Source organism: Argopecten irradians, chromosome 1, assembly GCF_041381155.1.
Source record: "Argopecten irradians isolate NY chromosome 1, Ai_NY, whole genome shotgun sequence".
NCBI lineage: Eukaryota > Metazoa > Mollusca > Bivalvia > Pectinida > Pectinidae > Argopecten > Argopecten irradians.
This window is the reverse complement of record NC_091134.1, coordinates 14,861,232-14,875,275: the sequence shown is the minus strand read 5'-3', so window position 1 is coordinate 14,875,275 and position 14,044 is coordinate 14,861,232. Positions and strand designations below refer to the sequence as shown.

The 14,044-nt window shown below is 35.2% G+C and overlaps 2 pseudogenes; both read left to right on the top strand.

Moving 5' to 3' along the window:
• The first annotated feature begins 206 nt into the window (after positions 1 to 206).
• On the top strand, positions 207 to 7,190 carry LOC138314462 (uncharacterized transporter slc-17.2-like; annotated as a pseudogene).
• Positions 7,191 to 7,762: 572 nt separating this feature from the next.
• Positions 7,763 to 13,516, top strand: LOC138318667 (uncharacterized; annotated as a pseudogene).
• Positions 13,517 to 14,044: the final 528 nt, after the last annotated feature.

Here is a 14,044-nt window from a genome sequence, read left to right as displayed (position 1 = left end):
CATTAGCCTTAACCGTTACCTGTTATAATTTTTCTCCTCGTATAATCCCCAACTATCATGCGTTATAGAAAGACTATCACCTCTATATAGAAAAACCTAGCTATTATTATTACCTATATTATTTTCAACCAACATGTTATCAGTTCAATAGGGATCTTGGTTATCAAAATAATGTACTGTTATGAATATATTTGAACTGTGCGAACATGCGCAAAGGTAAAGATCATTCACGTGTAAATATTGAACATAACGTATCATATTGAAGCAATTGAAAATCTGCATTCGAAGACATTATCTGACATATTTAACCTCGATTAAAGGTCAAGGTCATTATTTTTTAAATTTATACATGCACATGTGAGGTCCATTTAAATGTCAAATACCATTTAACGGTATTGTCCTTGTTAGCTCACCTGGCCCGAAGGGCCGGTGGGCTTATGTCATGGCGCGTCGTCCGTCCGTCCGTCGTCCGTCCGTCAACATTTCCTTTAAATCGCTACTTGTCATAAAGTACTGCATGGATTTTAACAAAATTTGGTCAGAAAACTTCCTTAGGGGAAGGGAATCAGATTTTGCATAAATGGTGACCCTGACCCCCTTGGGGCAGGAGGGGCTGGGCCCAATAGGGAAAATAGAGATAATTCCTTTAAATCACTACTAGTCATTAAGTACTTCATGAATTTTAACCAAATTTGGTCAAACATATCCTTGGGGGAAGGGGAACAGATTTTGCATGAATGGTGACCCTGACCTCCCCCCGGGGCAGGAGGGGCGGGGGCCAATAGGGGAAATAGAGGTAAATCCTATAAATCGCTACTTGTCCTAGAGTTCTGCATGGATTGTAACCAAATTTGGCCACAAACATCCTTGGGGGAAGGGGAACAGAACTTGTAAAAATTTTGGCTCTGACCCCCTGGGGGCAAGAGGGTCGGGGTCCAATAGGGGTAATAGAGGTAAATCCTATAAATCGCTACTTGTCCTAGAGTTATACATGGATTGTTACCAAATTTGGCCACAAACATCCTTAGGGGAAGGGGAACAGAACTTGTAGTAAAAATTTTGGTTCGGACCCCCCGGGGGCAGGAGAGGCGGGGCCCAATAGGGAAATAAAGGTAAATCCTATAAAATCACTACTTGCCCTAGAGTTATGCATGGATTGTAACCAAATTTGGCCACAAACATCCTTGGGGGAAGGGGAACAGAACTTGTAAAAAATTTGGCTCTGACCCCCCGGGGGCAGAGGGTCGGGGTCCATTAGGGGTAATAGAGGTAAATCCTATAAATCGCTACTTTTTCTGGAGTTATACATGGATTGTAACCAAATTTGGCCACAAACATCCTTGGGCCAAAACATCCTTGGGGAAGGGGAACAGAACTTGTATAAATTTTGGCTCTGACCCCCCGGGGGGCAGGAGGGGCGGGGCCTAATAGGGGAAATAGAGGTAAATTCTGTAAATCACTACTTGTCCTAGAGTTATGCATGGATTGTAACCAAATTTGGCCACAAACATCCTTGGGGGAAGGGGAACAGAACTTGTATAAATTTTGGTTCAGACCCCCGGGGGCAGGAGGGGCGGGGCCCAATTGGGGAAATAAAGGTAAATCCATAAATCACTACTTGTCCTAGAGTTATGCATGGATTGTAACCAAATTTGGCCACAAACATCCTTAGGGGAAGGGGAACAGAACTTGTATAAATTTTGGTTCTGACCCCCGCGGGGCCAAATAGGGAAATAAAAGGTAAATATTCAAATTCCTTCAGAAAAGAAACAATGAACCTGTATTCAGAACATGACTTGACATTACAAACCAGGTGAGCGATACAGGCCCTCTGGGCCTCTTGTATGCGATGTGTTTTGGGTGATGGCAGCTTTTGTAAATATATCCTTTTATGTGAGCATACGGCATGATAAATAGTTTTGTTTCTAAGAATTAGATGAAACGAAAGGATATTCATTTATTTTGAAATTAAGTATTTATCTTACAGAAAATATCCGTCTGATTGTTACTAAAAAGCACAAAGTAACACTGAAGGAGCGTCTGACGTCATGCAGATGGCAAGTCGGCTACGTCACGTGCTTGACCCTGGCATGCACCATGTTGATACGTATGAACATGAGTATGGTCGTGGTGTGTATGAACCCTCCAAACATGACGTCAAACTGTTGTCATCAACGCTCAAAACGTTACAGTTTTGGATGACTATATGGTAAGGATTAAAGGTCAAAAGAATTCAGTGACGAAGTTAATTTAAGGTTTTTGACTAAAGTGAATGTATGTTTGGAGTAGAAGCATCTAGACTTAGGAAATAATCATTTCAAATCGTTATTAAACATATTCAGGACGACAGATCTAGCAAAAAATACAGGTCAAGAATAAAACGGGCATTTCCAATAGATGTTAAAGACCAAATCAACTGAATGTATAAAATCGTACTTTCAAGCATACATTTAAATTTCGTTCCAACAAAATTTAAAGACTTTCAATACGATTATTGCACATTGAATTTTTGTATTTTAAATTGAGCATAATTGGTTGATTTCACTACTACATTTTTGATATTTTCTGATAATATCGTTTGATTATGTTTTGGAGACAATGCACTTCCTCAAAAAAATTAAAACACAAATAAACAAAATGCAAAACTAAAGCAACGAAAACGGTGAAAACAACTCATTGATAAACAATCCATTTTTCACTGGTATTGCTTGATAGAGGTGTTAATTCCCTACTTTAACAGAAGTATTATGTTGAGTGGGACAGTACCATGGAAGGTCTGCTAATTTCTGGGAACTACATTGGCCAGGTGACAACAGCCCTGACGCTGGGGTCTATGTCTGGACGATACAGCGGAAAGTACATTATTGCTACTATGGTGTTGATTATATCTTTGTCTACTGCAATCACACCGGGATTCGTCTTCGTCAGCGAGTACATTGTCCTCGCTCTACGAATTATTGTCGGCATGGCAACGGTATGTATGACGCATAAATACATCCGGTGACAGTATAGAGAGCAACCAACTAAATAATTTTACATAGATCACAGTGTTAAACTGTGTTTTGTACTGTATTATTAAAACAAAGTAATATTAGTTAGCTATTGTGTTCTATGATTAAAGTCTAGGTTCTCATATAACACTAAATAGAAAAAAAGTTTGGGTCCTTCTGCTCAAACTCCAACCAGGGTAGCTTTATTGAAATCAGGCGCATTTTGCACTAAAAAATCCTGAAATTCTAATGTTTTTACCTATTCATTATCAAAATTGATATTTTGAACCTTAATCTCAATATGAATTTCCAAATTCATATCATGGTTGTCTAGGAATAATTACCTGTCAGAAAACATTTTTTACTTTTGAAATTCATAATTAGCCAGCCAGTCAGCGGCCGGGGTTAAAATTCTATCCTGGGCTAAATCTTGTATACACAGAGGCCATTTCGAAGGTCTTTTTTTTATTTAGTTGGTTGTTCCCTATAGAGAGCAACCAACTAAATAATTTTGCATAGACCACAGTGTTAAACTTTGTTAAAGTTTTGTACTATATTATTAAACAAAGGAATATTAGTTAGCTATTGTGTTCTATAATTAAAGTCTAGGTTCTCATATAACACAAGCTAGAAAAAAAAGTTTGTCTCCTTCTGCTCAAACTCCAACCAGGGTAGCTTTATTGAAATCAGGCGCCATTTTTGCACTAAAAAATCCTGAAATTCTAATGTTTTTACCTATTCAATATCAAAATTGATATTTTGAACCTAAATCTCAATATGAATTTCCAAATTCATATCATGGTTATCTAGGAATAATTTCCTGTCAGAAAACAACATTTTTACTTTTGAAATTCATAATTAGCCAGTCAATCTGCGGCCGGGTTAAAATTCTATCCTGGGCTCAATCTTGTATACACAGTGTCCATTTCGAAGGTCTTTTTTATTTAGTTGGTTGTTCCCTATACGGATTTTCTATTGGTCATACATGTATATTTCATACAAAAGTGCCACCTGTCCCCTGTCCCTCAGTTTAACTTCCTTATACATGCCGCACAGGTCATCGGAATGCCGGAACAAATCTTGAAGTTTTCAGCAGCAGACTTTCTGCAACTAGAAAACTAGAATGTGCATGAATTGGGCACGTATAACGTTATCATGGTAGTGATTACCGTTTAAAAATCATTCAAAATAAACATATTTATTGTAAAGTTGCTATCAAATCGGCACAACTATATCTATATGTGAACAATGGTGAAGTATTTCTGTCTTAAAATGTTTTAAAAACTAAATAAAAAAAAATATTTGGTACATGTATTTCTTAACTTACTATGTACACGTAATTGCAGGTTATTTATAACAGTTCTGATATAACAATATAACATAAATTGCCAAAATGTATATATAAGTTATATTAAATTACCGTAAAACAATCCATTTTTTTCTAACTTGAAGAATAAATCTCAGAACATCTAGTGTCTGGACCGAATTAATTTAACTAATATAATTAATATAAGCTCCACACTAGCATTTCTTTACTTTTTGTCATCAATTGGCCACTCTTTGTTGCTCAAAGGATATAAATATATATTATTTTACTCTCGGTGGTGGTTATCTACAAATATTATATTGCAATAGGCCTTCGGCCCCGTACAATATAACGTTTGTTGATTACCACCACCTCGGGTAAATATTCTGAACTTGAGCACAGTAACCCATGAAATATTTGTATAATACTTGACCTATGCAATCATATAATTTTTCCATCCTTTAGACCTGTAATTGCTGTCAATAGTCTGTGGATGATAGGCGACAGCAAATTAGAGTAAAGGCAACCCTGATTAAAATGGAATACACGGCGTGAATATCACAGGGGGAATAGCCACCAAAACATTTTGATTTTGAATTAAATTAATAATTTTCAATATTAAATTTTGAAATAACGAAGACATGTTGGTATTTTTGGATTGTTACATTCATATTTTTCTCCGATAATTTTTCTACCCAGTCTGGTCTTGAGCCATGCGCAACGCAACTTCTTTCCAACTGGGCACCTCTTCAGGAGCGAGCACAAATGATGGTTCTTGTGGAAACAGGTAAGAAAATAATGATATATGTCTATGTTATCGGATGATTATGTGATGAGTTTTATTACATATATGTAAGTATTGTGATGAATGAGAGACCTCCTGTGTGGGGACATTTGTTTATATTATTGACCCCAAGACCCCAACCTTGTCAGCCTTCAGATTTATAATATGTCTGGGGTATTAAAGAATGTTTTTTGTGTAAAAAAAAATAAATGAAAACTATACCAAAACGGAAATTGCAAAGTAGCATCACACCCCACAAATTATATGCTGTGTACATTGAAAGAGCAGTCTTCCGTCATAAAATCATTATAACTTATTATAAATATAATTGTACGTATTGTATATTGATTGTATAAACACTGAATTATTAATATTAGTTAAAAATAAGCATGTCTATAATACACACCTTCAATGTGCATGTATGTGCAATAATTACATTGTTAACATACAGCTAGAAGTGTTGGAGGAATGGCTAACTATATACTGGCTGGCCTACTGTGTTCCATACCCGCTATCGGTGGTTGGCCTTTCATTTTCTTTGTCTTCAGTAAGTACAGAGATCGTGTATGTTGACGGTTAGTAATGGTTGTAATTATAGTTCCACATTGACTTGCCAAGAAAAACTGTTTACTTTAACACTAGTATCTATATTTACCTACAATGTACGTGACAAAGGGGACGTAGGGATATGAGCGCACTCCTGAATGGCAAGTCATTGACTTCGATAATGTTAAAGTTAAAAAAGAGGGTTGAATAATGTAAACATTTTTGGTGCTTCATTTAATTGTCACCACTTACCTGACTGATGCTATCAAAGTTAAAACATAATGCGTTTGCACTATGACACGAGGGAAATTAATAGGCGCCTTTCCTAAACTTAAAGTCATTGATACCTGAATGTTTCTTTGTACAAGGCGGAATGAACTTGCTGGTACTACTATTATGGGCCTTTATGGTATATGATGCTCCAAATATTCACCCACGTATAACGGCGTCGGAAAGGTTATATATTATCTCACAAAAGCCTTCAGTTGAACAAAAGAAGGTAGGTTACATTTATAATATATAATACAGTGATACTAAGAAAAATGAATGGATACACAAAGCAAAAACTTAACATGTTATCTTACGTAAATTACATGTTATCTCTCGTTAATCACATGTTATTTTACGTAAATTACACGTTAACTAATGTCAATTACATGTTGTCTAACGTAAAGTACATGTTATCTAACATGTTATTTAACGTATATTACACGTTATCTATCGTAAACTACATGGTATTTAACGTATATATCATGTTATCTATTGTAAATTACATTTTATTTAACGTAAGTTACACGGTATCTAACGTAAATTAAAAGTGATCTAACGTATATTACATGTGATATAACTTAACATAAATGTGATCAATCGTGTATAAAGTGTGATCTAACGTAAAATAAATTTTATCTAACGTATATTGCATGTTATCTAACGTAAATTACATGTTACCTGAAGTTGGTTACATGTCATTTAACGTGAATTAAACGTTATCTAGCATTTATTGAAAAGGTTAAAACTACTATCTGTAAAAAGAAGAGTTTAAAAATGGCGATATACCTTTTCTCTTGGTAACTTGTACGAAGAAAGCATATATTATTGTTATTCAGCCCATCCTTATAATTGGCAATAAAATACAGATTAACACAATTGAATTATTATGCCAGTTATTCTTCATGTTACGGGTCTAATACCTAATCGCAGTAATATACTATGTTCAGACAAAGAAGACATGATAAGTATTTAACGAGATTCTTGCGAAAATCAATATTACCTAAGCTAAGCCTGTAAATTAAATAGATAAACTGTTTCTTATTTCCTGTTGATAGTCATTACACATCCCCTGGCTACAGCTGCTTACGTCCAAAGCTGTATGGGGATGCGTGCTGGGTTTCATCACCTACGGTCTTCTATTCATCAGCCTCGCCATTTGTCTCCCTTTGTACTTCGAACAAGTTTTGGAGTTAGACCCTACATTGGTAAGAATTGGATTTGTTGTATTAAAAAACATTTAAAACAAGGAGCTGCAAAGCGTGGCATTACCCCTCGCGCTTCGCAGTTGGTATAAAAACATAAATACAATAACAGTGTTCAAAGTAACAACTATTCAAGTCGATGTATGTGAGTATAGTAAAACTGAAAAAAATAACAGCAGGTAACACAATGAAACAGTTATTTTGGTGTTTTTGACTGAGTTCCCATGGTAACAGAAATAAATTAAAAAATATAGAAAGTTTCATGGAGCTTCGTTGAAGGGATTTGGAGTTTTAGCCCGGAAACAAATTGGTATTTTGAGTAAGTTTCCATGGTAACAGAAAAAACATCAAACATGGAAGGTTCGCAATAGCATAAGGCACAACTAGGGCACCTGTCTGATATAAACAGAAATATTGATGCAGATTTGTTGAACGGTTTTCGAGTAATAGCCAGGAAAAGAATCTCTCACAGACGTTTGGTTTATTAAAGATGCTCTACCGCTGACAAATTGTACATGTATTTTCTCACTATCAAGAACAGCAGCAGACGATTTAGTATTTTTCTTCAGTTACAAACGTTACTTACTTTACACCATACCACCTTTGAAAAGTTTGAACTTCTAATTCTACTTAAAAATATTCAAAATAATTAATTCACCCCTTCCAGGTCGTTGCTAGCAACGCGGTTGTTATGAAAATCTAGCCAATCAGAGCGCGTGTTCGATTGTCCGCCATTACCTCCGACAACTTGTCGTACACTGTACTTCCTGCTTCACGCTGTATAACGTAAACAATAACGAAATATCTTGACTATTGGTAAGAATGGTGAAGACGTGTGCATGGGGGACATGTAACAACGATACCAGGTATCCGGAGAGGGTGGAGAATGTCCGTTTTATCCCATTTCCCAAACCAAAGACAAATTCAGCGAAGTGTTTGCGATGGATTAAGGCTTGTGGACGGCCCCATAACCAACTAAACGTGTCGAAAATTGATCGTCACAAGTTTGTATGTTCAAAGGTAAGAACAATAATGGTTTATTTAAGATGAAAGTTTTCAGTTCACGTAACGTTGTTTAATAGTTATATTTCAATGTCAGTCTACGGAAATACCGTTATGTACAGTACTTCCAGTGAATGCTGAATGGGTATTTCAGTAACGTTATACTCATTTGTTGTGACTGTCCCTGTAGAACCACAGGGCCTCGTTACTAATGATGAGATATATTAGTCCGCTAAACCTGCCTATATTATTAGATCTCTAGTCTTTTTTTTTTTTTTTTTTTTTAAATTTATTTTGCCTAATAAATAGGTCTATATAGGCAAAATTTTTTTTAAAAAAGCCTAATAATATAGGCAGGTTTAGCGGACTAGAGATATATAAGATAGGTCACGTCTTAGGCGTCTATTAGGCCCTGTGTATAAAACGATAAAGGGGTGGATGGGGGTAATAAAAAGATCACTATTCAGCAAAGCAATTTTACAATTTAATGTAGACAGAACGACAAAACGTTCTAGGCTACACCCAATATTAATGCTAACAGGTTAATTAATACTGCTGTAATACCGATAAGCCGGGCCTATATTGTGCACTACATATTCGGGATATACTGTACCCATTTGAAACACATTTACTGAATATGCCCCCCCCCCCCCCCCCACACACACACACACACACACACACACACATACGATATGTGCACACACACCATCAAGAAATGTACAAGATTTACATTGCTGTACCCTGATATGTAATTACAAGCTGTGTAAAACGTCTGACTGTGTATGTCATGTATGTGTGAACATCATACACACACATATATATATATGCACATACGGGTACATTATATCAAGTATATCTAGAATTTGCTTCTATCTTAATACTCAAATAGCTACTTTACAGTAGATAGAGTTCTGTAATGTAAACCTATTTTCCAGTTTCACTCTAATGTTAATCTGTCTTTTTTATTATAGCATTTTGAAGGTGGTGATGGTCCATCACTGGATTTTCCTGATCCTCTGTCTGCAGATGGAAGCTCTGTACAAAGAAGCAGATCACATTGGCGACAACGTCAGCAGAGTAGGTTAGTAATTTGCACTGAATGTTAATGTTAATGTAAGCCTAACTTACAGAGCTGTAATATGTAGAAGTGACCAGACTAGGAATTGAACCAGGGTCGCCAGTACATGTAAGCCATGGTAGATTGTGCCAATATTATTTTGATTAACACTATCCCATTCCTTTTACACCATTATAGATAGACAGAGTCAGGAGTAACATGGTTTTTTCAAGAAATTTATTCTGTATCTCTCTCATAATTATTTCAGCATTTCTTTAAATTACCCAGACCATTCTTAATTGAACTTTGAGAGACTGTTACACATATAAAACAGATACTTAGAACATGGTTGCAAAATAAACTTCATTGTTTACCACCAATTTATAGCTGTGAATCATGTACATTTTTACATAATGAAGCAATAAATTATACATGCATTGACACAATTATTATATTATTACTCAGTGATTTTTGATTTTATAAATTATATAGTTTGACATACACATCAAAATTATGAATGATTAGTCGTTGAGTAAAAATACGTACATATTTCTATTTGCACCACCTTGCAAGACTGCAAGTTAATAATGTTATTCTAATTACTGGTGCGAGGTGAAGTATTTAAGTCTTAACTGAGGTGAAAAAGCTTTATCAGTTCTTAATATTACAACCTATTATAACAAATCATATCATTTATTTATCTATGTGATTCAGTTATACTCTTTTGGATTAAATACATAGTTTGTCTGATTTAAATAAAAAAAAAACGGTTGATGATTTACCTGGTAGCTAATGATACCTATCTTTTTTAGAAACAACCCTGACAACCCTGATCATAAGGATGAAGAGGTCGACATGCATATGGCTGCTGATCAGGATGTTCCATTACCATCACCATTGCAAAAACCTCATGAACAAGATATAGGTTCAGGTATGTACAGGTCCATTGTATAATACCACAGTAAGACACATTACAAATTACTAAAATACTATTTGAAATGATGTGTAGCAAGAAAATCAACTCATCTCACAAATAAATCTGTATATCCATATATAGACAGGATCTACTGATTAGATTTACCTATAAATTTGAACTATGAACTTGCATGTATATGTAACGCTTCATATAGCTAGTGTCTAAATATGGTGAGCTTTATTTTCTAAGATATGGTAAAGCATGATATTTGTAGAACAATGAAAGTTGAAGTAAGAGTGATGTCATGAATGGAACATCAGCTGGAATTCTCTCAATATACAAATCTTTGGTGGTATACACTACAAGATCACACCATGGAGCACCTGTTACAAGAAGTTGTCCCTGTATTTGTACATAATACTGATGTTCCCTGTTCATTTTTTATAACATTGTTATCATGAACAAGTACAAATTTTTTCACTTTGTTGCATGCTTCAATGATTGTCATCTGTCTTGCAACAAAGGGACATTTAATTTCCAGTATGCCACTCTCCCCTTTATCACAAACCTTACCATCAGGTGTGGCTGCAAGATAAGGAAATTCATTGTTGATGACTAATCCACATTCATGAACATGCAGGTTATAGGCTGACCCCATGCTTACATACCTTTCCCTTGCCATTTGTTCCCTACTACTACCATAATCAGTTGCCACAGAACTAAATGATTTGGTCTGAAACAAGTCTTTTAGCATAGCTTCAGTGGGACCTTTTTTCCTTTGCGTGATTTTGTGCATTTGAGATGCTGTTATTCTTTTTTCTCTAAGACGGTTCCAAAGGAAGCTGGCACTCTGGGGGACGGGTTTCTTTCTCGATGTAGGGAGGGTTATCTACCCTTGATGGCTCTTTTAAATCATGATACCAAGGTGGTAATGGGACTTTGGAAGCTTTAGGGAAAACAGGATCTCCACAAGACATTGACTGACTGGTATTTAAAGATTGGACATTCTTCTGAGACTGAAAACAAACATAGAAAAGTCTTAATCAATAACTACAAATTCTGTTTTAAATTTTGTTTTCTCTCAATTTCAGATACGTCTTTGCAGCTTCTGTCTGCCGCAGCTGAAATTAAAAGACTTAAAGAACAGCTACACCAGTATGAGGTCCTGTGCCAACACCGCTCCATCGTGGAACAGCAACAGAGTTTTACTACTGCAACTGCGTGTTCTATACCTGATAGCTGTGAAACTTCTTGTAGGACACCACTAACTGTGAACAGTATTATTAATGAGGAGTCTCGTGTTGAAGGTTTACTCGAATACTATACAGGCTTTAAACATTCTACATTTCAAAATCTGCTTCAGTTTTTAACTACCCAAGGTCCACAACATCAAAATAATAGAAAAGAGATAGTGAATATGGGACTTGATAATCAACTTCTGTTAACATTGATGAGACTTCGTCACAATTTTGGTCTAAAAGACCTTGCATACAGATTTTCCATCTCAGTGCAGGCTGTGAGTGAACTATTTCTAACATGGATTGATCATATGTATGTTAGCCTTGGCTCTATTCCTATCTGGCCTCATCGGAATGACATTGTTACGAACATGCCGTCTAAATACAAGGAAGAATTTCCAAGGTCTATTGCAATTATTGATTGTACAGAGTTGAAAACTCAGAAACCATCTTCTTTAAAACTACAGTCACAAATGTATTCGGATTATAAATCTTCTACTACACTGAAAGCTCTTGTAGCATGTGACCCAATGGGCAACTTGATTTTTTGTAAGTGAACTTTTCACTGGATCCATGTCGGACAAGGAAATAACTGCAAAGAGTGGATTTTATGCCCTACTGCAACAACTTCTTGATGCAAACTTTATTGAAAAGGGTGATGCCATTATGGCAGATAAGGGATTTACTATTACTGAGGAACTTAATAATCTTGGTTTAAAAACCTTAACATTCCTCCATTTGTTTCATCAGGATGTCAGTTAACTTCATCTAATGTCAACATCACTCAAACTATTGCACAACACCGAATTCATGTTGAGAGAGCCATCCGCAGAATAAGGACCTTTAATATAATCTCTGACTTGATTCCAACAAGTATATTTGGATCCATCAATAAAGTATGGACTGTTTGTAGTTTACTCACACTGTGGCAAAACCCAGTTTTGAAGTATAAGTAGAAATATAACTACAGATGTTGTTTTAAATGTAATACTTTGAATAACTCTGTCTTTTACTGTTATTCAAAACTTATATTAAGTAGTACATGTATGCATAACTTAAATTGCTTTAAAAGTCATAAGAAGTAAATTAACATACTATGTACATACCTGGTAAGACAGTACTGATCCAAGTAACACAGGGACAGGGTTGCAGGATACAACTGGTGTTGCTTCTAAATTCAGATTTGATATTGGCGCACCCTTTACACTTTTCAGGATTTGTTTGTGTTGTTCAGTAAGTTTCAAAAACCTGTGTTAATGGTTACAACATTGTATTTTTGAAGATCACATCTATTGCAATGAAGTGCCAACAATTTTGCTTATTTCATAAAATCATAATAGAGAGAAGTTTACATTGTAAATTTATTATGATTTTGTTCATAATGCTATGTGTAGCTAATTCAAAATAGTGGTTAACTGATATTTAATGTCACTTAAAGATCTTAAATAATACTATATTTAAAATTAATTTAGGTTAGATGGGAATTATTGTCTTGTACCTGTCAGATTTGACAACTTGTGGGATGATAGGCGATTTCTTATGAGTTTCTTTGGCTTTTACAACCACTACCTGGTTGACTGACACAGGCTTGATTTTATTTCCCCGAGGAATATGCCATGTCTGTGGTATGCTTGTGCATGCTTGTTCAGCGGGAACTTCAGTAATTCCGAGAAGTTTCAGTTGTTGAATACTCTTGACAAGCCCCACTATATGGGAACATCTCCCTCCAGATCTATAATGTATTGTTATGTCACATTCTTATAAACATTGTTAATTGTTACTTAGTTAGAATATAAGATCCAGACTTTGATCTTAATACATATTTACTAGAAGACATTTGGTATTAAAACTTTAAAATAATTTGTTCAGAAATTTTACAAACTACTGTACACATTTAAATATCAATTTATCATCATCAATTTATCTGATAACAAGATCACACTTTATTACATAGTTAATGTAGGTTTACCTGATAAGATCATTTATAATACAGTATGGTTGATATATTGCAGTGTTGCCTTGGTAATAATGAATATAAGCTTTAGTTTTAGTAAAAAAAAACAAATTGAAACTGTGAACAAACTGTTGAATAAATATGTAAAATTGAACGGTTGCACTTTAGAATAGCAGGCATGTACATGTTTATTCATGGCAATAGGTGCTATTTTAGAGCACCTGTTCACTAATAAAGTGTCAAGTCCTTTATCTGTATGATTTGTTGTCATCATTTTACACATAAAAAGTACATATAATTTTAAGTCGATAGGGTATACACATGTGTTAATGTGTGAAATGTATAAATATGAAGAGACGGAAGAAAACAAACAGTTTTAACTAGGTTGGAAACTTTTAAATTCTGTGTGTGGACATCTGCAACCAATGAAATATCCAGTGACTCGTGATCATGATTATAGAGATGGAAGGTCAGATAAACATGACATGAGGATTCTTCAAACTCTCATGGTACTAGCTGTAGCCTTCTGTACAGTACTTGTTAACAATGTTCATGATATACAGTAGGGGAATATATATTAGGCCTACTGTACAGTACAGCATGTATAGGTGTCTTCTTGATCATCTGTACTAGTAAGTTATAAACAAGGCATGTGAAGAAAGCCTCTACAGTAAATAAGAGTAATTTTTCTTCAAGTTGAATATGTTTCTGTCAATAATGTTATGTTTTGTAGCAAAGTGCTGAAGTATTTTTTGTCTAAACCAAACCAAACAAAGTCT